Here is a 25,452-nt window from a genome sequence, read left to right on the forward strand (position 1 = left end):
TACATAATATAATTAACAAACATTGAACTGAAGTCTACATGCAGCGCTTGTGCAGTATTTTGCTTATGTTTCTGACTGCCCATTTTATATTTTATTAATGCGTATGACATTATTCATCTAACATTTATGCATTCTAAAAGCAGAAGCAGTATTATGGTCTAAAGGAGTAAAATATTCAACTAAGTTAAGATACTGGTGGCATAGACAAAAATAATTTGAATCAGTGAGAAAAGTTAAATAAAAATTTGCCTGTGTGAGCCTGGAAGTAATATGAGCATATGCAGTGCAGCTTACACAATGCACATAACTATTGTGGCTCTGTCTTATGAAGAGACAAATTCTATCACAGTAAGACTAATTTGATTGTCTTATGTTTTTAGAACAAATATTGCATACTGGCTTTTGTGAAATAATTGCAGGAGTATATTTGAAATGTACTTTCTGTATTGTAATTTTATTTGTATGCTTTATAAACGTATTTCACTGGAAACCACGTTGTTGTATATCTCTCTTGTCAAAGGAATATAGGAATGTGCAGGTTCATGAGTGAAATACAGAGGTTCAGATATAATTTCTGGATTAAATCCTTCATTCACCAGATGCATTTTTGGATGCTTGAAAGTTGCAGTAATTTGCATAACATCCGAAAAAAAAAAATAATTCAAGTAAAATGCAATATTCCATTTCAGCCTATATCAGTGAAAATATGATGCAATTACTGAATAAAATGGATTATACAATTTTACTATAGAATGTCTTCAGATAGACAGAATGATCTGATTCACAAGTGCAGTGAAATCTAAATCTAAATGCAGCTTTTATTTCTTATTCATTTCTCTCTCAAAGCCACATACAAGCTTGCAAGTTTCTGTTTCGAAATAAGCATTTTCTTTAACTTTCATTAGTGCAGCTGACCACAAAATCTGTAGTTTGTGGGACACTTGGTGATGCTCTGCAGAGAGCTGGCCAATTTTATCACACCAGCTCTCCTCTGATTTCCAACTGCAAAAGTTCATTTCAGGCATTAAATACAAATATGTTAAATGCCTTCCTGTATTATTATTCTGTGTAACCAGTTGCTGTACAGTTATTCAAATGCCAATTCATGAACAAGTTGGTCTGCACACAATAGTCATTGTATGAGAGCAGAAGTGGTATATAAAATAATCTCATTTAAAATGTGGCTTACATTAAGAGAAAAGTTTAAAACATGCTATTCTCAAGCATTTTTATTACTTGTATGGTGTTTTCAATGTAGTCAACATTTTCTTTTAGTTCTCATGCTGAAACAAGCCACTTTTCGGTTACTTGTTTTTCTCTCTTGATCTGTAACATGCCTGATTTCTTCTTCACACTGATACTCCATTTCCACAACTCCCAGATCATTTAGTCTTTGGCTTCTGAGCTGAGACTGCTAATAGAGACTGCTAATAAGTTTGCCAGTTCATTCTCTCTTTTGGCAGCACTTATGGTAGGAACCACACTTAGACCACCAAGTCATTTCACACAGACACTGAATAGCTGCCAGATGGTAATAATGTTCAGTCATTACCAAGTGGGATTGCTTCAACTTGAATAGCTAGCATGAATTTGTCTTGGTAATTATTTAGACAGTTGCAATGATAAGGTTAAAGATTTAATAAAGACAGGTATTAAATATATTAAAAGTGTGTTATGAGTACAGATTGCTGAGATTTTCTGTTTAAATGTTACCCTGATGTTATTTTAATAAAGTCAGATTTTTCTACATGGAAACACAAGGTTTTTTTTTTAAAAAAAAAAACAACAAAAAACAAATAAAACCAAAAAACCCAAAACAAAACAGAGCACAAATAATGCAAAACTGAAATCACTCACTGGATGCTCTTAGAAACCTTTTCCTAATGTTTTTCTGCAAACAAGAAATGAAGTTAGCAAAAGTCAAGTGAAAAAACTGCTATCTCAGAGCCTTGGAGTACAGTGGTTCTTTGCATCATTGTCCCTGGGCCTCTGCTCTTCCTCTAGAGTCAAGTCAGAGAGGTTGAGAAGAACAACTCGCTGGTTTTCTGTCTGTCTGGTTTTCACAAAATCAGTCAACAATGGTTGCAAGTCATATTAAAAAGAGCCTACATATGGACTGCTGAAAAATTTTGAAGATTGATTTTCTCTTAAATGCAATTTTGCATGCGAATTTTTGATTTTTGCTTGTCACTCTTGATTAGGTTGAGCTCTTTCTCAAGACACATCTTTTTTTTTCAGAAGGGACTTCATTTTCTGTCCACTCAGAAAATTGAGAGTTCAGCATTCATCCTATTACCCTCCCCTAAGGTGTTTTTTAAAGTAACAACATGGGGTTTATAATTTTGACTTTTTTAATAAAATTGGTTTTATCTCCTTTAATAAGAATTTACATGTGTAAATATTCATGAATTAGTACTGATAGTATCTTTGGTAGTAAGCTCCCTTGAATTAGCTAAAAAAAGCTTTAGTCGGAGAACACATAAACTCAAACAGGTTTCATCAGTTCCACATATATAGACCCTAGAGCTCTGTAAAGATTTTCTCCATGTAATGGAACCATAAAGACAAGTCTGTTTCGAAGGTTTTTCCCAGAAGAGGGCACTGCTGTCTTGAGACACTGTAGATAGTATAACCTACGCTAACGGCAATTGAAGATACATTTACCTAGTAGAGTAACCTATTCGTGAAAAAATAGCTTTCCTCAATTCCTTAAACTCTCTTAAAAATTACACTTCTCTCTAAATGTATACATTCTTTTTCTCCTCTTCCTCTCCAGTCTCACTCACTCTGTTACATTCCCATCTTGTTCTCAGTCAAATTGGTTCCTTTCAGACAATTTGTGAATATTTAGGGAGAGGCAAAACTGCTGAATGCCTCTCAGCATCCCCTAACAGCAGAAAACTGTCTGCTACAAGCTTTCAGAAGATGTAATGAGGGGCCCTTTCCTGATCTTTGCACTTCATGCTCTCCTGTCCTGTTGCAGAAGGTCATCCTGTGGGGAGAACACAAGGGGTGCAATCCTTGCACTTTCAAGGTGCAGGTTTAAAAAGAATGGTATCCCAGTTCTGCTTTTATACTCTAAAGTACGTGGGTACATTTTAGTTCTCAGATGATGAGATCTTCACTGTAAAGTATTTACCTTACTATCTGTTGCAAAGAGCTAGATATTTCTTTGATGCTTTGTCAGTAACAATGAATAATAACCACTTCAAGAACAACCATATTACAGAAAGGTTTTAAACGGATCATGTCATCCTTTTATAATGGAACACTGTTGTGTATAATATCACTCGTCTGCATCTGGTAGTCTTCCATTGGCTAGAAGAACACACTACTTAAAGATGAAGAGCTTTGAAATAAAATCCAACTTTGCCAAGTTATTAATCACATCTTGGATTTTTATGTATGGATGGATCCTTAAAGCAAAATATAAGTTTAATTCATCAAATTTTTGCTTAACTTCATAAGGGACAGAGTCCCTTGGGAGGCAGTCCTGAAGGGAAAAGGAGTCCAGGAAGGCTGGACATTCTTCAAGAAGGAAATCTTAAAGGCACAGGAGCAGGCTGTCCCCATGTGCTAAAAGATAAGCCAGCAGGGGAGAAGGCCAGCCTGGCTGAACTGAGAGCTTTGGCTGGAACTCAGGAAAAAAAGGAGAGTTAACTACCTTTGGAAGAAGGGGCAGGCAACTCAGGAGGACTACAAGGATGTTGTGAGGTTATGCAGGGAGAGGATTAGAAGGGCCAAAGCCCGTCTGAAACTTAATCTGGCTACTGCCGTAAAAGACAATAAAAAATGTTTCTATAAATACATTAGCAACAAAAGGAGGGCTAAGGAGAATCTCCATCCTTTATTGGATGCGGGGGGAAACAGTGACAGAGGACAAGGAAAAGGCTGAGGTACTTAATGCCTTCTTTGTGTCAGTCTTCAATAGTCAGACCAGTTGTTCTCAGAGGTACCCAGCCTCCTGAGCTGGAAGTCAGGGATGGGGAGCAGAATGAAGCCCCCATAATCCAAGGGGAAATGGTTAGCGACCTGCTACACCACTTAGACGTGCAAAAGTCTATGGGGCTGCATGTAATCCACCCAAGGGTACTGAGGGAGCTGGTGGAAGTGCTCACCAAGCCACCTTCAATCATTTATCATCAGTCCTGGCTAACCAGGGAGGTCCCAGTCAACAGGAGGTTAGGAAATGTGATGCCCATCTACAAGAAGGCTGAAAGGAGGATGTGGGGAACTACAGGCCTGTCAGCCTGACCTCAGTGCTGGGGAAGGTTATGGAGCAGATCAGCCTGAGTGCCATCATGTGACACCATACAGGACAACCAGGGGATCCGGCTCAGTCAGCATGGGTTTATGAGAGGGAGGTCCTGCTTGACTAACCTGGTCTCCTTCTATGACAAGGTGACCCGCTTAGTGGATGAGGGAAAGGCTGTGGACGTTGCCTACTTGGACTTTAGTAAAGCCTGTGACATCACTGCCCACAGCATTCTCCTGGAGAAACTGGCTGCTCACAGCTTGGATGGGTGTACTCTTCGCTGGGTAAAAAACTGGCTGGATGGCCAGGCCCAAAGAGTTGTGGTAAATGGAGTCAAATCCAGTCGGTGGCCAGTCACAAGTGGTGTTCCCCAGCGCTCAGTATTGGGGCCAGTTCTGTTTAATATCTTTATCAACAACCTGGATGAGGGGATTGAGTGCACCCTCAGGAAGGTTGCAAATGACACCAAGTTGGGTGGAAGTGTTGATCTGCTGGAGGGTAGGAGGGCCCTACAGAGGGACCTGGACAGGCTGGATCAATGGGCTGAGGCCAACTGTATGAGGCTCAACAAGGTTAAGTGCCGGGTCCTGCGCTCCTGCACTTGGGTCACAGCAACCCCATGCAATGCTACAGGTGTAGGGAAGAGTGTCTGGAGAGCTGCCTGGCAGAAAAGGACCTGGGGGTGTTGGTGGACAGCCAGCTGAACGTGAGCCGCCAGTGTGCTCAGGTGGCCAAGAAGGCCAATAGCATCCTGGCTTGATTCACAAATCGCATGGCCAGCAGGACTAGGGAAGTGATCATCCCCTTGTACTCGGCACTGGTGAGGCTGCACCTCGACTACTGTGTTCAGTTTTGGGCCCCTCACTACAAGAAGGACGTTGAGGTGCTGGAGCGTGTCCAAAGAAGGGCAACAAAGCTGGTGAAGGGTCTAGAGCACAAGTCCTACGAGGAGCAGCTGAGGGAGCTGGGGTTGTTTAGCCTGGAGAAGAGGAGGCTGAGGGGAGACCTTATTGCTCTCTACAGCTACCTGAAAGGAGGTTGTAGCGAAGTGGAGGTCAGTCTCTTCTGCCAAGTAACAAGTGATAGGACTAGATGAAATGGCCTCAATTTGCACCAGGGGAGGTTTAGATTGGATATTAGGAAAAATTTCTTCACCGAAAGGGTAGTCAGGCATTGGAACAGGCTGCCCAGGGAAGTGTTTGAGTCTCCATCCCTGGAGGTATTTAAAAGACGGGTAGATGTGGTGCTTAGGGACATGGTTTAGTGGTGGACTTGGCAGTGTTAGGTTAATGGTTGGACTTGATGATCTTAAAGGTCTTTCCCAACCTAAACGATTCTATGTTTCTGTGATAATAAAGCAACAATAATTCAGACCAATATTACCTTTTGTGTTTCAGTTCTTGAAACTTTGTAAATTTATTCCTGCATTCTATGATTGTAGAGACCAATTTTCAGGTCAGACAGAGATAAATACAAGTAGGAGGCAGCTGATTGTCTTACCATGATTCTCATAAAGCATGGTTGGGCACAACTTGGAAGGAAGTCCACAACATGCTTATAAAGTCTTTCTCCATTAAAGGGTTGGTCAGGTTTAAGCACAACAGCTGCCATCCCTGTTCTTCCTTCATAGTCTAAAAAACATTGAAAAATATTATGAGAAGTGAGAGTGTGTGTGAGTCTTTTATGACATTTGGTGGGATTTAGTATTGCTCAGAGCAAATATTTTGATATTGTGAAATATCTGCCCTATCCTCTCAGACATCATTGAGTATAAGATACACAATACTTTATATTGGAAGACTTAAAGTTACTTTCAGTGTTTTTATTAAACTAAAAAGATGTCACTAACCTCTTTCTGTTATGAGTTCTATATGGCTGGCAGCTGGCTGTTGCATTTTCTTCCTATCTTTCTCAATCTTAACATGGGTAACATAGTGGTCTAATGCAATTAGAGTGACCATTAGTTCAATAAAAAGCTGAACTCACTTCCACAAAGACTAGTGCAAAAAATGGACATAGACATGTATGAGACTTTACTTGGTCTATATAAAGTTCAGTGGCTATCATACATTGTATAAGCAGTACTGACTGTTTTCTGCTTTATTCCACAGACAGATTAGTGACAAACAGGGGAAGTGCCTCAGTAAATTACAAGCAGCAAGTTATGTTTGATGTGAAAACAGAAAAAAAACCCTTTTAAAAAAGATGTAAGAAACTTCTGCTTTCTCTTTAGTCAAACACAAGTAAAAATTCCAAACAGAGAAAAGATCTAAATTAGAAGAAATGAGCTGCCACAGTTAAATCCATCCAGAATGAAAGAGCAGCTTTGAGGTGTGGCCAAAGCACTGGAAAGATAAAATATGGGTGTTCCCTTTTTGTGAAAATTAACTTGCAGTTGTTTAATTTGTAATATGCCTTAAAGTTTGTTTTGGCAATATTTGAGACTCAAGCTGATTCAGAAAAAGGAAAGACTGTGCTATCTAGATTTTGTTAACACAACAACCAAGAATGAATGTGATTCTTAAGCTCTTGAGGTTTTGTTTTGATGTGCTATTCACTGCCTGAGATAGCAATAGCCCTTTGAGGAGTTCTTGTCAGCTCCAACTGTAGATGAAAATGAGATATGCTTTCCAAGTTAGTTTACAGTTTTATTTGCATGCACTTGAGGATGCCATCTCTCACAAATGAACATATTGGCATTTGACAGCCACCTGCTGATCAACCATTCAGATTATGGCCTTTGTATCCTCTTTCTTTGAATCCATTGTGTCCCCCATCTCTCAGGGCTAAGTAGTAGCTTGTCTCTTGATAGCTTCTTCTTCATGTGACTAGTTTCTTTTAATACTAGACTTTGTTTGCCTTCATCTAAAGGAAACATAAAACTGCTATTCAGCACCACGAGAAAGTTTGCCTTCCTCAACCTGTTGATTCAATGGATGCATCTTCTGAGCATTTTTCCACCTCATCTTGTAATGTAGTTGCCTACAGTTGTTCAGCATGGTATTGTATATTTTTATGAAGCACCATATGTGGTTGGGAACATTCCAATTATAAAAAAAATATGTATCTTGTAGGACTCTACTTACAAGATAGTGACAGGTGTTTTCAGACGTCATCTTTTCATATGTTCCCTGTTTCACCATTTTTCAGATGAAAGCCTGTAGCCTAAGAGAAATTTGTAGTTTATAACTTCGTACTTCTCATATCTGTGTTACGAGTTTTAATTCATCCTGATGTTTCTGCCATTCATTACAAAATTTCAGCGTGTCATGTTTATTCAATGCAGCATTTTATTGAAACTGAAATTTCAAAGCACTGTAGGAAAGCCCGAAATGCTGAGTTGACACCATTTATTTCCTTACGTATAAGTATGCATTTTGTTGAAGGAACAGAAAGGATAGAGTAGGAAATTACTATTTTCATTTTATATTCTCAAACTATAGGGAATGTCTTACTTTTTATGCTTACACCATAAACATTATCTTCTTGGACAAAATCCATCATACCAATGACCTCTGCGACTTTTACAGTGGCAACATTTTCTCCTTTCCACCTGTCGAAAATATTTTTTAAAATAACATAGGTATTAGCTAAAAAATTTTCATTTAATCCATAGCTATATGTGATGCAGCACTACTTTTAATGTGGACTACTGTTATTCTTAACTGAAGAGTGTAAGCAGATAAATCCTTTTCTGATTTAGTGCCATCTCATTTGAGACCCCAAACTTAAAAGAGATAGAAGTGCCATTTGACTCAAATTTTAAAAATTCTGCTGTTTTGATGTGAACTTTGGTGGACTTTGATTGTGATCCTTTATGTCTCTGTTAAAACAAAATTGGTATTCGTCAGGTTCAAGTCTGACCTGTGTCATCGAGTCCTGTATGTGTATGATTTCTTCCAAGCTCACTGAATTTAGCGTTAACTCTGTACTATACCTGAAAGTGTCTCCTACCCAGTCAGTGAAGTAGAGGAAGTCATCCTCATCCATCACAGGAGGACTCCTGTGTTAAAATACACATCTCCTTTCACAAACACATTATACAGGAGTTTCTTCTCTGAGGCTTTGTGATTTCCAGCATATCCAGAAAATGGGGCATCCTGAGTAACTCGGATGACTAGGAGACCTGGTTTACCTGCAGGCCATGAAAAGGGGATGCAAAACCCCATATTTACAGTGAGCTATTTAGAACACGAAGTATCATATTAAAAATCTTTTGGAAAGCCACATCTGTTCTACTCATCTTGTTGCTACATTTCCATAAGTATTTCCTGAGCAGCAGAAATAGGTGAGTGGAAGAGGGAACATAAATTTGCTTCCTTCTCTTCTGAAAAACTAGACTTTAGGGAAGAGCTTTTTGGAGTACAGTGTACATCACTTACCCTGAAAAAGCATTTGCCCAATGAAAGGATGACTTTTCTGTCAATTGAAAAGGGTGCTGGTAATCAAGCAATACACATGGGGGCAAAACATAGCACCTAACCTCTTGTGCTTTATGGTTTTCTGGAGGACAGGGCTGCTACTGCTCTCAGCACTGCGCTGGTGTGGAAATGCACGTTGTAAGCCATAATGTGCCTGGGCCTCTGAACATCAAGGAGTCCCTGCAGTCTGCAGCATATCCCTACTGGGCATCACCCCTTGTTGCTGACTGTATAAGTAAGTCCCATTTATATCAAGGGCAAAAATTCCATTGACTTTACTGGAATTGGCTGAAAATACCCTTTTAAATGCTTTTTTATTATTCTCTATCTGTGATAGGTACTGGCTTATTTCTCAGTATGTTCCTGAGGTTAAAAAACATTTCCATGTTCTAAAGATTTTTTTTTTCCGTTCAACGGATGTGTGGAGATGTTTTCAAACAAATAATTTTCTTCATAGCTGTATATCAGCCTCATATTAAATCCTCCTTATTGTTTTGAACCCCAAATGTGGAAAGTAGAATGAAAGCTCGTATTACCGTGCAGGAGATGAGCTGGCATTGCTGCAAATAGGAAGCATGCTTTATAACAAAAGAAAAACCAAACCAAAGATGTTGAATTTAAAAGAGTTGTCTTAAGCCCCAGTCATTTTTACAGGATGATTCTCTATTCCAGTTTGGGAATTTACTGTCATTACTGTCTTACATTACATTGAGTGATGGCTTCAGAATTATCTAAAAAATATGTGTAACAACATGCAAGATTTTTCTAGTTGTGTCATGAAACTGGGCATTTTATCAATTTCACTGAGAAACCAAGATTTTTTGTCCAGTTTATGAAGTAACTGTAGTGAGGAAGCAAGCTCTTTTCAGGAAAAAAAAATCATTCTTTTGCTTGATTTAGATATTATCTAAATATTCTTTGCTGCAAGGGCATGTTGCTGGCTCATGGTTAACTTGTCCACCAGGACTCCCAGGTCCTTCTCCGCAGAGCTGCTTTCCCGCAGGTCAACCCCTAACCTTACCCCTTACCTTGGCTTTTAAAATATCTTTATTTTAAAAGTTGTATGGTTCTTTTTAAAAACATTCCTCAACATATATTCTGTTTTGTTTGTTACCTTCTATGGGGTACCGTGTTTAAAATTTAATTCCAATAGGGACATGGATGCTGGGTAAGCTTCCTATAGACATATTTAGTCAGAGTAGTGTCTAGAGTCTCTGTCTACATCAAGAAATCCAGGAGTGCCTCCTAGTTCCCAAATTCATGTTCTTTCTCAATTTCAGTGTGAGACCTAGGCATGCTCTGTGAAAGGAGGTAAGGACAGACATCCTGGATATGACCTAGAGCATACTGCATGAAGTCCCTCATCTAGGTAGCCCTAGTCCTGGGCAACAGCAAGACTGCTGTGCTCTGGCATGCCACAGCACAAAGAGTCTAGGTGAAATGTAGCTGCCTGGCTTATTAGCCTGCACAGGTTTCTTTCACTGTGGAAGAACCTGTGTGGTACATGAGAGGTTGTATGTGATATACTTTGGTAAGATACCTGATCCTGACAAGTCTCTGCGTTTACCCTGATTCACTTCTGTTGGCATCCTCAGTTTCTTCCGCTCAGCTAGGCCATCTTTCTGTTTTTTCCTCTTCTTACCAGTTGCTAGTTAAATATCAGTATCTTCTGAGATAAATTCTTATTATTGAGCCAAGTAAAGAAAGTTCTTCCTGCCTTCTCCTGCAGGAGAGACCTTTACACAACTAGTTTGGCCTAGCTAATTATTCCCTTGTTTCTTTGATACATGGGCTACTGACATAATGTTTGCACAGACTTGAGTTCTGGCCAACAGTTTTCCTGGCTTGTTCCCTCTAATACCCTTTTGTCTTTGACCCCTCTCCTACATCCGGACCACACAATAATAAGTCTCTGTTCAAACCAGCTGGTGGATTCTCTCAGATGTTCCCTTGTTGCTAGTTCGTGCGCCAATCTCTGACCAATGCAGTTGGAGACCATTTGAACCTTGTGCTTGTACATGATGTTTTCTGTGGTAGGTAGGAATACTTCTTGTCACCTCCCTTCAGTAACTTCCTAACTCCCAAGTATAAAATTAAGAAGATTAACCAATCTTTTCCACCATCATCAAGAAAAAAGTGTTGCAATGTAATAAGTGTTTTCAGACTTGCTTTTCTGCTGCTGCTGTTTGGTGACATCCTACTTTTGTCCAAAATCTGATCATGATTTAGCTCCCATGTTCTTCAGGACTGTTATGCTAGGGGCGACTGAGATTTTGCACCACACTGTTAGTGCTATGGCTTTATACAGGTAAGTTTATCATCATATACACACCTGTGGAACAAAATGTGCCTTTGGAACACCTCTTCAGAAAAAAAATTAAACAAACAAAAACTCATTCAGCACTTTCAAAGACATACAAAAATTAATTATCAGCCATTAAATACTTAATAGATTAGCCTTCTCCTAAGTAACTACCTGGGAACAGCGCAGTGCAGGTATTTAATAATTTAATCTGGTTCATGCTCTTGTTTGATCATTGAGTCTGATAAAGCTTTTAATGCTTATACCTTTTCCTTACTGACCTGCCACTTGTCAGTCACTCTGATGAAAAGCTAACAGGCTTGGCTTTACAGAGGAATTTATGTTAGTGCCTGGGCATAACTGTCCCATCCTGCCAGGCTTGTTTCTGTGTAACCACTACGTTTGCTGATATAAACTTTATCGCTTTCATAGAACTACAAGGAACACAAGACCCAGATTTTGTATACACTGGAAAAAAACTATCAAACATTCAAAATACTATACCATTGAAAAATGGGTGAATCTATATGACTTATGAAAATATAGGTTTGCTATATTTTAAACCTGCATTTGCAAACAAGAAGTTACACTGGGCTGGTTACAGAGGTAGCAACAGAGTTCTCCTATGTACAAAAACATTGCAACATTGTATTTTATACAGTCATTCTAAAACTGGCTTACAGGAAATTTCTTCTTCAAAACCCAAGTTACTCCTAGGTGATGAAAACAGACAAGAAAATTCAAAATAACCTTTAAAATCTATCTTATCTTCTACCACTATTGTTAAAAAAAAGTTGTTATTCTCTTAATTCAATTAATGATAAATTCAGCTATTTAAATCAATTGTAAGCTATTTCTAGCAAGATCTTTCTGTTAAATGTGACTAGCACAATGGAGCCTTGCTTCTTCTTCCGAGCAGTAACTAAAAACTTACAGTATCAGAAGCAGTGGAAGTGAACCTTTTGGTCGTCTCCAGTTGTTAGGAATACATCAAAGCCTAACCAATTTTTTTCTGTCAAGATGGTAACTGGTGTAACTCTGAAAAAAGAGAGCTTCAGATGGGGGAGAAGGTAGCTTGCAGCTTTTCTGTTTGTGTGAGAAGTGGTGGAAGGGAAACGGGCTCAGAGTCTTTATTGTTTCTGTTTCACTTCCCTTTCCCTGTTTCTGGCCAACTCATCATCCTCAATTTTTTTTTTCTGTGGCCCTGAAGTTCCTTCAGAGCTTTCCATTCCAAAAGCCACCTCATCCTAGACATCCATCTCATGTCTGCTACCCTGTCCCTTTTTCACAATTTTTTCTAAGTGTTGTCAGTCAAGAATTTACAAATTTCCCTATTTCTATCCTTTTCATAATTCCTTTTTGCCTGAGTCCTGTTTGTCCTGCATGAAGCTTCCCAGTGCCTTCCAAGTTCTGAATCACACTTGCTCCTATCTTGCCAGTTCCTCCCTGATCCAAGTACCGTCTCATGCAAGACCTGAAGCCCTCTCAGAGCTCTTCAGCCTTGCTCACCTCAAAGCCTTGTCATTCGAATCCCAGGCCCCCCAGAGTCTCCATCTGAATGGCCCACCTAAGAAAACTGTTACCCTATTTTTTCTGTTCCAAGACGGATCATAGCTTCAAACCTTTTTGTACACTACTTTTCCCATCCCTTTTGTGTTTTTGTTAGGCAGCAGCAGTCTTGTTATCCGTTGCTGTAGCCCAGCATGCCTGCCCATGCTATTCCTGAAGAAACAAAGCACTGAAATGGCTTTTAAAACGGTCTAGATATATACTTACATACCAAAACCCAGCATCTGGGCAAGACTCTAAGGACAGGAAAGGAGGACATATCTGAAAAATATCTGATTGCTAGCCCTCTACAAATAACTCCCATTATCAGAATGAAAAGGGGAGGCTCCATCGTCCTTCCTTTCTTTCACTTTAATGTCATGAATCTAATTCTGTAGGTGTTACTCAAATATGTGACTCAAAAAGCCCCAAAACACATTTACTTGACCTTATTATAAGGGTTAGTTAAAGCTTCCACAATGCATTTGTACCTTCTGACACTAAAAATAAAGCCTGACTTCTCAGATGCCTGTGTGAATGCCCTTTTAGACTTTTGGTGTAGGATACAAATATGATTTCAGGTTAAACCTACAGAAGGTACGCAGTGGTATTAGCAATACACTGACCTCATGTCATGTTATGTTGGATTTATGCAACAACTGGTGTCTGTTCTAAGCTTCAAAAACTATGCATATGTCTTAGATATTGTTTGCAGACTGGAGAAGGTGATAAAAATGAGAAAATGTCAAAAGCCTATTGGTAGACATAATATTTGAGTTACTCACCAAACGGAGTTACTGAATAAATTATGAAATGTTATAGCATTCTCAAATTAATGAAACTTCACTAGAAGGTAAATATTACCTAATTCAGTGCATCCACTGACGCCAAGAAGAGAAGCACTGATGTGGTACAAGGGAAGAGTGAGATATCCTGAGAAACCTCACCACACTGTGTAAGTAAATGCTAAGCAGGCAGATAGAGCTCTTAGATGAGTGAAGATAGCAGCTTTTGGGAAACCTGTCAAAGGGAGAAGAGCAAATTATTATAAATGTCCTGCATGCATTAATAATATTGCTGCAAACAGAATTACGTGTGGAATGTACACGGAGTATTATCTTTTTTTCTGAGTCTTTGTCTGTCCTGTCCTTTAGTATTTACTTCATGAGTATATCTCCTTAGTCTCTCAGCTTCTTCAGTCTTTTTGCCTGTAAGGCTATTTCGTCTGGTTTGTCTGGGAAAGAAAGTCCATACCCTTCACAGGCAAGGGCAGACTGAGTGTTCACACAGTGTTCCCTCACCACAAAGCAAGAATGGGAAAGCTTCTGAAGAGCCACGGTGCCACTCAGCTGCTATTTGTAATAGGAATAACTTTTACAAAGTTTTTTGGCTTGACTAGAGGAAGGATTCCTCTTTCCTTCCCAGTGAAGTAAAATGAAATTTCATTATTCAGGCCAGTCTCAGAGGAAAAGTTTTCTCCCAAAGTGCAAGCACTTGTGCTGGCCATATTTCTTTTTAGTATAGGCCTGTGAAATTCTGTCACTATGGAATCTGAGCAGCTGTTAGAGACTGGTTTTATTGGCCTTATATTTAAGAAATAAAGTTCAGCCATGGAATATCTATGTGCAAGTTCACTAACTGGAACTATTACACCCTTGTTATGCCAAGGCAAAAATGGTTTAATGTGTACTATGCTTTTAATGAAATGAATTCCTCCCTAATTTGACTTAAAAATTCAAGTTTTGTCTTCTTGTGTGCCTGCCTTGTTGCTAAATTTATACCACCTTAATTTTCAGAGAGCTGCAGTTGTACTTTGTTAGTACACATCCTCACCTGTACTTCCCGATGTGAAGATATACATAGCTGTGTTTCTGGTTTTAGTGACAGCTTTATGGTGAGACGGAACACGGTGATCCAGCACCTTGTCTAGTTTGTCTGGTATAGTGTGAACACACTGGAAAGGAGAACTGGTGCTCATCAGCCAGACAGCAACATTATTTTCCAAGAGATGAAAAATAATTTCTTCTCTATTGATCCCAAATAATCTGCCAAGTTAAAAAAATTCTATGCTCATTATTAAAATAATTACAACTGCAGACCTGATTACCTGCATTGGAATTATATACCCTAACACTGCATACAGTGAACCTACTGCAGCCCACAGCAGGACTAACCCACCTATCAGACAGTGAAAAAAAATCATGATGTTTAATTTCCCTATACTTCTTACATGGCTTTAATGGTAATAGGTAAAACTCCCTGATCTTACTTGGTGATGCTAATGTATAGGATTTAATTTAATTGGTATGTTATAATGTTTATTTTAAAGCTTGGGGCATGTACCAGCTAGTGAGCCCTCATGGGTTCATATGGAATTATGGAAGTACTGCCAACCTGTATCAAAGATGGGAAAAGAGGAATAGAAAGGTTAAATATATTGCCCAGTATTACATAATATACCAGTAAGAGGGCCAAAATTACAGCTCAACATGCTGTACTCTTTGCTCCAAGCAATCCTGCCTTGGGACCACTACTTTAAAGTAGTTCTAAAGTAACCATAAATTTGTATGTGGAAATTTTGAGCTGAAGGAAATCACCACTAACAAAGAGAATCTGAGTCTTCCTGTATTCAGTGGAGTTGTATCTACATAAGCCAACAAACAGAAATGGAAATGAGATGATGCTGAAGTATGTCTCCAGGCTGCTCAGTTGCTGATGCATGATTGTTTCTGCTGGTATATTGTCCAGTACTTGGAGAGTTTCAGATGTAAGCCTTTTATTATACTGATTAATTCCGCCTATTTTTGGTGCTTATGCACTTGAAATTTAAACAAGACGACCTCTTCCGCCTCTTTTTTAGCCAGCATACATGTATGTATATATGAAGTGCTTGCAGCTTTGAATGGCTCTGGTTTTCTATTTTTGAAGAAAAGGCATAGAGCACTCGAAAGTCACAAGTAAGCCAAACACAATACAGAACTTACTTACCTTCTCCTATCACCAGTGCTTTTGCTGCAAATGTATTAATACAGTGCAGGAGAGATCTAGAGTGGACAATGAAGTTGAGAAAAGCTACCACACAGCCCAGCTTGGCCAGACCAAACCAGACATGGATGAAGTCAGGTCCATTATGCATCAGCAGGGCCACAGTGTCACCTTTTTTCAGATGCCCATAGTGTAGGAAGACCTGTGCTACCCTGTTACTCCTCCTGTCCACATCCTGATAGGTGTACACTTTGCTTTCATAGGTAAGGAATGCCTTGCAGGGGATCTTTCTCACTCTCTGCATGAAAAGGTCAACTATGGAGAGAATTCCATTGCTTACCCATTTCTTTACCATTGCTTTTAACCTCTTCCGCCTCAAGAAGTAGATCAGATCTTCCCAGAAGTATGGGAAAAAGATCTTCAAAGAGACACACAGCACCACTATTCCTCCAGCAGTTGTCAAAAGCGTCGCATGCTTGGTGGGGGGGGAATAATAGATTAGCTATTTCAGAGACGTAAAATACAATACATTAATATAATTAACAATGAGTTTTAAGACAGAGACTGGAAGTTAATAAGCTAATTACAATTCCAGCAATTAATTTGAGAACTTTTAAAAATATCATATTGGAGTTTGCGAGAATACAAAGGCCCAGAACAATATAAAAAAAGAAAAAGGGATTAAAGAGTAAAAAAGATTGTGCAGTTTATAAGGACAGAGTTCTTTCAGAGTAAAGAATGTGGCCAGGGTGCCAGCAGAATGAAAAAGACATTGACAATTAAATACAAGATGGAAATTAATAAATTTAAAAAGTATCCAAAGAACAAATAAAAGAAGATATAAACTCAGGAAACAATTTGACTTTTTTTTTTTTTGTCTGGTTTATTGTACCATAGCAAATCCTAAAAAAGATGGAAACAGTTAAATCATATAGTATCATATGTATATTATGAAAGCATGTTAAGTATCATGTAAGTATCATGTAAGATGCACCAAATATGTTCTTCTTTGCTGCCTGGGTTGGTTTTTTGGTTCAGTAGAATTTGAGACTATCACCTAATCCTCTACAGGTTTGAACAGTCTGATGAACATACACAAATTTCAGGCAATACACTGTGAACCTTCTGCATCTTCTGAAATAGCCAGTTTTTACCTTAGGATTTTCTGGCATTTGCAATAAATGGTGATTAATAACTTTGCATTATTTATATTCTTTTCATTATTTACAATAGTACCCTCAAGTCTCAAACAAAATCATGCACAAGCACATACTAAGATTTGAAAAAAACCTTTCTAGCATAACAGTTATTAACTTCATTAATGTATTTCAGGCCACCATTAATTGCTGCATTTTCAAATGGTCATAGAGGATAACTTGTGAAGATCATGCAAGATCCCTACAACTTGATATGTGTAACATTGACCAGTCTCCTTTTTAAAGTTTCAGCCGTGATTACTACAAATATTTGAAACACTTTATGTGACAATCTAGGATTCAGGAACACTTCAGCAGTCTGGGAGGCTTTCCTAAATGATGTTGCCTCCACTCTGTAGTTTAGAAATATTTTACTGACAAACTGTACTTTTGGTATGTTCACCAAGCTCGTTTACGTTTTTAACAATATTCAGTAAATATACTAACTTCTGGATTTTTTGCAGCAAGCAAGGTCTTGCATGTACCATAAAGTATATATTATGTCGTATGGGTAAAGGAGCAGCTTAAAAATGAAAGCATCATGGCATTAATTGCATACAAACATATAAACCAAGTTAAAGTATGTAATGCATGATACTTTAAAGTTCTAAACAAAATTTTTAAACCCATCACTTTCTGAACTCTCTAATTTGTAAAGTGACATTCTTAGTTATCCTGAAGTCTGCCAAGTATTCTTCTTTATTATGTCGTGTCACATATCAGGCCATTTTTTTTTTCTTTTATATATTAAAAGAATGAAAGTAGCTACAAGTTTACTCTTACAATAGATGTGCTGTTAAAACACCTTGTGTTTCACTTCCATATGGCTCCCTTGTTGACTTTCTGGCTTTCTCAGAATGTTGTTATTTACTGGCCAAGAGCACTAACAGAAGACCTCATGACTTTCATGGCTCTTAAGTTCTCCTTAACTGTGACTTGGAAACATTTACTAATTTTTCTTTGCCCCATGTACAAGCATGCAAGATTCACTATAGCTCCAGACAGTAAATTTAGCTCTGGGGAAAGTCTAAATGGCAAGAGTTTATAAACCGAACCAATAAAGACATAGACATAGTCTTAAGAGAAAATAAATTAAAGGGATGATGACATAAGACTAGGCTCAGCCCTAGTTTTCTTTTAGGCAAGATCAGAAGTAAACTCAATAAATAATAGGCTGGCTATAGCATTCTTATATTACTTCTATTGCCAAATATAGCCATGGTATATAAGTGAGAACTCATAGTAGAATAAAACAGACGAAAGACTAAAGCAGGCTACATGAAACGATTTTGGTCTTCAGAGTTGTTTCAGGATAATTTAAGTTTTTTCATGCTTGAATGTGCATGGAAAGGCACACCAGTCCCTTATTTTAGAATTGTTCAAGCAAAATACTGTTTATGGGGCAGAAAAATTACGTGTAAGTTAAACAAAGGAAATGAAAGGAAAAATGTAGAATATATAGATGGAGAAGAAAAGGAGTGAATATTGGGAAAGAGTGACTATTAAGGAAGATTATACACCTCTCTGAGTGAGACTACAGTCATACTCAGCTGCAGTCCAGAAGCCTTACTGCCATGACCTGCCCTATGCCTGGAATGACAAGCCTGATACCTGCTTTTGGCTGTACCACCTGGGTACCACCTAGCTTGCTTTTGATTACTGGACTTTAGGATTGTCCAAAACATTCACAAAAGGTACATGCACAGGAATTTAATCCACACGCCAAATGAAGGAGTGTGGATCTAGATAAACTCTAGGCACTTTGGAAAAAATAATTATTCATACACTGTGATGAATAACTTACGATTTAGCTGTAAATGCAAACAACTCAGTTGTTCCTGCTCTTGTCAAGTGCATGCTTAATTTGCAGTCAAAGCAAAACCTTTGTATTCTTACAATATCATCTACTGCCGAATTTTGACGTGGTTTGGGTTGGGTTTTTTTGGGGGAAGGCCCTCTTGTCAACGTAAGAGATAAGCTCTTTAGTCTGACTGCATTATCTCTCCTTTGCATTCTTTTCAGCAAGTTTCATGCAGTGGAATTTTGCTGCCTGTGTATCCAGATTTGTATCTCTGCATGGTCAGAAATAAACTTACTTATTCCAATGAGTCAGTATGCTCTGGGATATTTTCCCTGAAGTCTTGGAAAGGGCATTTGAGCAATTAGCTTGAAATGACTGAGTAATTCCTTCAGCCTTGTTTTAGTTAATGGGCAATCTGGTATTTCCAGTCCTTAGTCTTCATTTGTTTATCTGATGAGAGTCATTCTATGCCAAAAAGTATTACTCTAATGAAAACTGACTGCTAGCTCTTCTCAGTCTGAACTCTGGTCTGCAGTTATTCTCTTAGAAAAAGAGAAAACAAAACAATGGAGCTGCCACCTCAGATACAGAGTTACTACATGTCCACAGCTTTGCAGGCACATGCAGAGCAGCTCTGGGAGGCAGGGGATGTGCCGGAGAGAGAAAGAACACAGGAAGCATTCAGTCAGTTAAAGAGCAGGTAAGACTAGCCAGAAATGTTCTGCAGTCCCAGGGAAATGTAAGCAGCCCTGTGTGTTGGCCCTAATGTCAAGATCATGCCCTAGTTCTCTGAGGTACCCCTGAGATGTCTCTGGGATACCTGAGATAGACAGCCTTGATGTAATTGTCCTTGTAGTTAATATTACAATGACCCTAGAGGTGCGTACAAGACTAAGTATCTGTTATACAAACTTTAAATAGTGATCCATCTAGTTGCCCAAATTTCTACTGTGGAAAAAATGTATTTTCAAGATAGCCTTTTAATAGCCTTTTAATAGCCTTAGTGTTTTGAACAGGTGCTACATAGCCTCTGCTTTGAACATTGGAAATACAAAATTGCAATTGAATTCAGGAAAATTGGTCACCAAACTCACTGGTTTTGGTTTGTTGGGGTTTTTTGTGCAATAGAGTCAGAAAGTGGGGAAACGTAGCGTTTTGTTTACTTGCTCTCTCTGCTTTGTTCGTGTTTGCTTCTTTTCAGCTTTTCCTCTGCAATCACAAGGATTGAAAACATTTCCTTTTAATGAAAACTGAGATTCTTAAATATCTCTGTGTATTTAGAGCTTGATCTTGAAGTAAAACACAAAAGGCTAAGAAAGTAGTCAATGGTATCAAAATGCACAATTAACTATTTTTCAGTATTTAGGCAACCACATGAATAATGACAAATAGGAAAGGTTTCCAAATACAGTGAGCGCAAACATTCACTAAGAATTCAAGTGACTATTCTGTTTTCCAAGTAATCTGCCAGCTTTTTCAGTAAAACAACATGCTACATTTGCTAAAAGCAATCTAATCTGTAGGCAGCAAAAGTACAGTTTTGAAGCTCCGCATACTGTATCATAGGAATAGATTAATGAAGAGGTCTATCTGATTGAGGCAGAGAGACAGAGAAGACAACTTCAGAAAAGTGTAACGCAAGCAAATAAAGGAATGAGACTAATCTGACTTCAGATACATACAGTAGACGTTGTTTTATGTAAATAAGAAATTGCCTATAAAAGAAATGCAAACATTTTAATTCAGCTCAGTTTATAACCAGTGCTTTTTTCCAGCATCTGAATGATAAGTAAGCAAATATTTTCATACCAACTTTTTTGTATTATATTTTGATTACTGTCCTGTATTCAGTTAGATCCTTTCTGCCTCTGTGTATCACTCATAGGAAGGTTGCATGGGTAGTCTGAATATAGTAGTTTTGTCTGAGCAGGTGTTCTCTTGCAGATCCACACCTGTGGTGTTTCACTCCTGATTGCATGCCTACACGTACAGCTAAAGACTCCTTTCTGTCTCCTCTCTTGCAGAGGGGGCACTCAGGCTTGCTGTCAGCCCATGGCAGGAGGCACACGTAACTGAACTGGTGGAGGCATGGCATCACATAGGCAGGATCATCCCAGCTGTCCAGCCATATTGGACAGTGGTTCTCCAGCTCCGTGGCCATGCTCTCCACTCCCTGCGGTGGGCTGCGGGGAGCTGGGGATGTCGAGCTGCTCCTTCTCACTGGTGCTGCAGCAGCGGGTGTTGCGCTAGAAAAAGAAGAGAAGCCACCGTCATTGACTGGGCCAGGGAGGGGTGGAAGAGGTGCCCAGGTCCCTCAAGGAGGGAACCCCCCCAGCTCCCCACCCCAGGATGAGGTTTCTCCACCCAGCTCACCTCTGCTGCTGCGAGCGCACCTCCTGGGTGCCCCGGCCGCCTGAAGCTGGCAGGGCCGGGGATAATCCTTTGATGGCTCTGGGGCCGGGCACGCAGAGCTGCAAGCAACAACTCCGCAACCAGGACACCAGCACCAAGGCTTCGCTCAACACTCCAGCCTTGCAAACTGCTCAGCCAGAGTGCGGGCATGAGCCAGCTGGGGGGCACTCAGCGCCCAGATGTAAGCAGCGAGCGGCACCTGGTCACAATCCGTCACTTGGGGACACCGCAGTCCATCCCTCGGTGACAACAGAACCCATCACTCGGGGACTCGGTGACATCAGAACCCATCATTCAGGGACTCCTTTCTGTCTCCTGGATGTCCCAGGTCTCCTGTTCTGTAGTTCCTCCGCTTTGCAGCTATCTTCAGGCATGTGAGTGAAAGGGAATCGCACATCGTATCTTGGAACGCAGTGTGTTGCTGACTGTATTGAGAGAGAACTGTTAGAAGAGAAAGAAGTCAATTATGCTCTGCTAGTTCCACGCTTAAAAGGACCATAAGCAGCAAGACATAGAGTTATACCAAAGGAAAGGACTAATCTGTTGAAATGGCTGTTTCACTGTAATAGAAGCAGCTTAGTGATGTTTCTGTTTACTCCTAAATACAATACAGTCAGTATACAGCAAACATTTCTACAGCATTGCTCTCACATTGTCATATATTCTCTGCAATAGGTACAAAAGCCTTATTAGGTTGAGTAATATTTTCTGATTAACACATTTTTTAAGCTCAGTCATACGGACCTCAGAGGACAGTCTTGTTAGAGAACGTAGATGCTGAAAAAGGACACTATCATGGATGTCCCTGGCTGCCTAATTGGTTGAAGAAGTAGCTAAGATTACCTGAATACAGGAAGGCGTATACGCTGTTGGCTAGCAATTTAAATCATACGGACCAAGCCTTTACTTTCTGAAAGTCAAAATTACAAGCTGAATAGCTTTTGAAAAAGCTTGCTAAATACACAGGGGCTGGCTGCGTTCCTGTTGGTGTACTTTTTAGTATTTTATGAGAAATGTCTTCTATATTTGTATGAATGTTTTCTGAGGCATAATTAAGGTATTCAGTTTTTAGAAAATCTCTAGGCCGTTACTTTTTGCATGCAATGTATGTTATTGAATAATTAATAGATTACATTATTTAATTAGATTAGAATATATTACTTAAGCTTACAGACTTTGTTCCATTCACATCCTAAGTTTCTCATTTTATTTACTCTATTTGGAGGACATAATTCTGGGCTGATCCTATGGTATGCTGGCACTTTAGGGAAGGGTTGGACTATCATGCTGACTGGAGGAAAAGATTAAAGATGCTGTAAAGGAGAGAACGTGACGATGGAGTAAGTTGTCTGAAAACATGAAAGATCTGTTAGAGAGCAAGCAGAACATGAAGCAAACGGTTAGGAGTGAGGGTCAGGCAGAGGAACGGTTTGGTTTATTTCTAACAATGGAAGTAGAGATGTGCGATTTTGTTGTTATTGTCGGTCCCTCTTGAATGATTTATTTTAACTTTTTTTTAACTTTTTTTTTTTTTTTTTTAAATCCTCAAAAGCAAGGACAACACTGGGAAGTACTCACAAAGTGAGGTCCAGAAGACTGAACAGTTTCAGCTGACATAAAATCTACCAGATCAGCAGGAGACAGAGAAAATGTATGTATCCTATAGCATAATTGTTACGGGTCTTTCCTAGCAGTCCTAGATTTCAGACCATTTACTTAGCAGCAGAAACTGCACCTGTGTGCTGCATCGTGGTATGCGTCCTGAGGATGGCTCACAAGTATAAGCAGGGCAGAATTGTGCTACTTCCCTTTCTTTCTTTACTTTAGACAACGAAAAGGAAGTTGTTTGTTAGAATAGACTCTTTACACGACTAAAATACTTTCACAGAATCACAGAAAGGCTGAGGTTGGAAGGGACCTCTGGATGTCATCTTGTCAAGGCCACCCGCTCCAGCAGAGACAGCTAGAGCCGCTTACCTGCAATCATGTCCAGACTGCTCTTCAACATGCCTTCTCCTGTCACTGGGCACCGCCGGACAGAGCCTGCCTCCGTCTTCTTCGCAGCCTCCCTTCGGGCCTTTTTGTACACTGATCAGATCCCCCCTCAGCCTTCTCTTCACCAGGCTAAGCAGTCCCAGCTCGTCCTCAGAGGAGAGGTGCTCCAGTGCCTTAATCATCTTCATGGCCCACTGCTGGACTCTCTCCAGTACGTGCAGCTCTCTCTTGTACTGGGGAAGCCCAGAAGCGGACGCAGTGCTCCAGGTGTGGCATCACCAGTGCCAAGTGGAGAGGAAGGATCGCCTTGCTCGCCCTGCTGGCAAAACTCCTCCTAATGCAGCCCAGGACAGTGGTAGTGTTCCTTGTGGCAAGGGCACGTTGTTGGCTCATCGTCAGCTTGGTGCCCACCGGGACCTCCAGGGCTTTTTCTGCAAAGCTGCTTTCCAGCCGGGCAGCCCACCGCATGTGCTGGTGCCTGGGGCTGTCATTCCCCAAGGGCAGGACTTGGTGTTTCCCTGGGCTGAACTTCTTGGGGCTCCTGCCTTGGCAGGGTACGACCCTAGGGCGATGCAGAGAGCAGCACCAAGTCGTGACTACGCACAGGAGGAGGGATCTGGGCGCTGCCATAGCAAGGCTGCACGGGGCAGCGCAGGCTGGGAGGAGAGCAGAGCCCCGGGACGTGGGGGCAGAGGGTGCGGCGAGGAGGAGGCCAGCCCTGGGGTGACGAGCGGTGGGGCAGGGGCTGGTGCTGGAGACCTCCCCAGCTGGAAACATCTGCCCCGGGACCGGCTGCAGAGATGCAGGTCTGGAGCTGGGCAGCCCTTGCCTTTGGGCAGTTTGTTTTCCTTGATGGATCTAGACTACTGAGAGCCTTCTGGTTGACTTGTGGGCTGGCACGTGCCCCAGCTGCTGACCCCGCCCTGGTTTTGGCAGCTCCTGGGGCCTGGCTCTAATTCTGCCGGCGGGGTGGCCTCTTGGGGGGCTGGGAAGAGTCCTGGGAGGTGCCGGCCCTCCTCTTCGGGGGTCTCCGTGGCCTCCCAAGGGAGCGGTCCCTGCCCCGGCTGGCACTGGAGGGACCTGCCACAGCCTCCCCCGGATCCTCGTGCCGCTCTTCCTGCTCCCCGTGGGTGGGAACGGGGGCATCACGGGGGCGGCTGCTGGGACGCCCACGAAGAGCAGCGGCTGAGGTGCTGGGGCGCTCCTCTTCGTTGGCTCCCGCAGGGCTGCCGGAGGGGGCTGGGCCAGGGGCAGGAGACCCCCTTCGGGAGGCAGCAGGACGAGTGGCAGCCGTGGGGCTGCCCTGCCGCTCCTCGGCAGCATGGCCGTCCTGGAGGCCCAGCAGTCGGTGGGCCTCCCCGCTGCAGCGTTGCACGGCGACATCGATAAGCTGTTGGACGAATGTCGCCGCGCGATTCTGGAGGCTGACCTGCATCAGCGGGACCAGGACCTCTTCATCCAGCCCAAAGAAGCCCAGGACGGACAGGATGAGGTCCTCCATCACGACGGCTGTTGAAGGCTCCTCCGCAAAGATCAGCCGCAGCTGCTGTTGCAGCCACGGCAGAAAGCGTTGGAGGAGGGCTGGGTGGTCGTCAAAAAGGGACGCCCAGGTGTCGGGCTGGAGGCCGCCCACTGGAGCCCGGGGCACCGCCTCCACCGCCAGCGGCTGGGGTGTTACAGGGCGAGGAGGGCTGTGGGGGGCTGGATGCCCGCGCCCTCCTCCAGCCTGGCGGGTGCCGGCCGATGTTGATGCCAGCCCAGACGGTCTGATGACGACCTCCTCAAAGTTGTTGTCGGCCCGCACCGAGTGCACGATGGACTGCACTCTCCTCTTGCAGAGGGGGCACTCGGGCTTGCTGTTGGCCCACCGCAGGATGCATGCGTAACAGAACCGGTGGAGGCATGGCATCACATAGGCAGGATCATCCCAGCTGTCCAGGCATACTGGACAGCGGGTGTCCAGCTCTGTGGCCATGCTCTCCACTCCCTGCGGTGGGCTGCGGGGAGCTGGGGATGACAAACTGCTCCCTCTCTTTGGCGCTGCAGCAGCGGGTGTCACGCTAGAAAAGGGAGAGAGGCCACCGTCATTGGCTGGTCCACGGAGGGGTGGAAGAGATGCCCAGGTCCCTCTAAGAAGGAAACGCTCCCAGCTCCCGAGAGTGAGGTTTCCCCACCCAGCTCACCTCTGCTGCCGCGAGCGCACCTCCTGGGTGCCCCGGCCACCTGAAGCTGGCAGGGCCGGGGATAATCCTTTGATGGCTCTGGGGTTGGGCACAGAGAGCTGCAAGCAACAACTCCGCAACCAGGACACCAGCACCAAGGCTTCGCTCAACACTCCAGCCTTGCGACCTGCTCAGCCGGAGTGCGGGCACAAACCAGCTGGGTGGGACTCGGCACCCAGATACCAGCAGCGAGCAGCACCTGGTCACAATCCATCGCTAGGTGACATCACAGTCCATGCCTCCGTGACAACAGAACTCATCACCTGGGGACTTGGTGATAACAGAACAGGGGCCGTCCACACCATGGCCGTCATG

At 41.8% G+C, this 25,452-nt stretch overlaps 1 pseudogene across 1 annotated transcript; it reads right to left on the reverse strand.

The window, feature by feature from the left end:
* Window positions 1-467: 467 nt before the first annotated feature.
* On the reverse strand, window positions 468-24,890 carry LOC309602549 (long-chain fatty acid transport protein 6-like; annotated as a pseudogene). The gene is made up of 11 exons: window positions 24,861-24,890; window positions 24,345-24,746; window positions 15,515-15,986; window positions 14,360-14,571; window positions 13,391-13,546; window positions 11,557-11,691; window positions 10,217-10,324; window positions 8,193-8,390; window positions 7,711-7,808; window positions 5,756-5,886; window positions 468-644 (listed from the first exon to the last, which is right to left on the reverse strand). The product of its transcript is annotated as a long-chain fatty acid transport protein 6-like (transcript).
* Between the last annotated feature and the right edge of the window lie 562 nt (window positions 24,891-25,452).

Source organism: Platalea leucorodia (assembly GCF_965183815.1).
Source record: "Platalea leucorodia genome assembly, chromosome: Z".
Lineage (NCBI taxonomy): Eukaryota > Metazoa > Chordata > Aves > Pelecaniformes > Threskiornithidae > Platalea > Platalea leucorodia.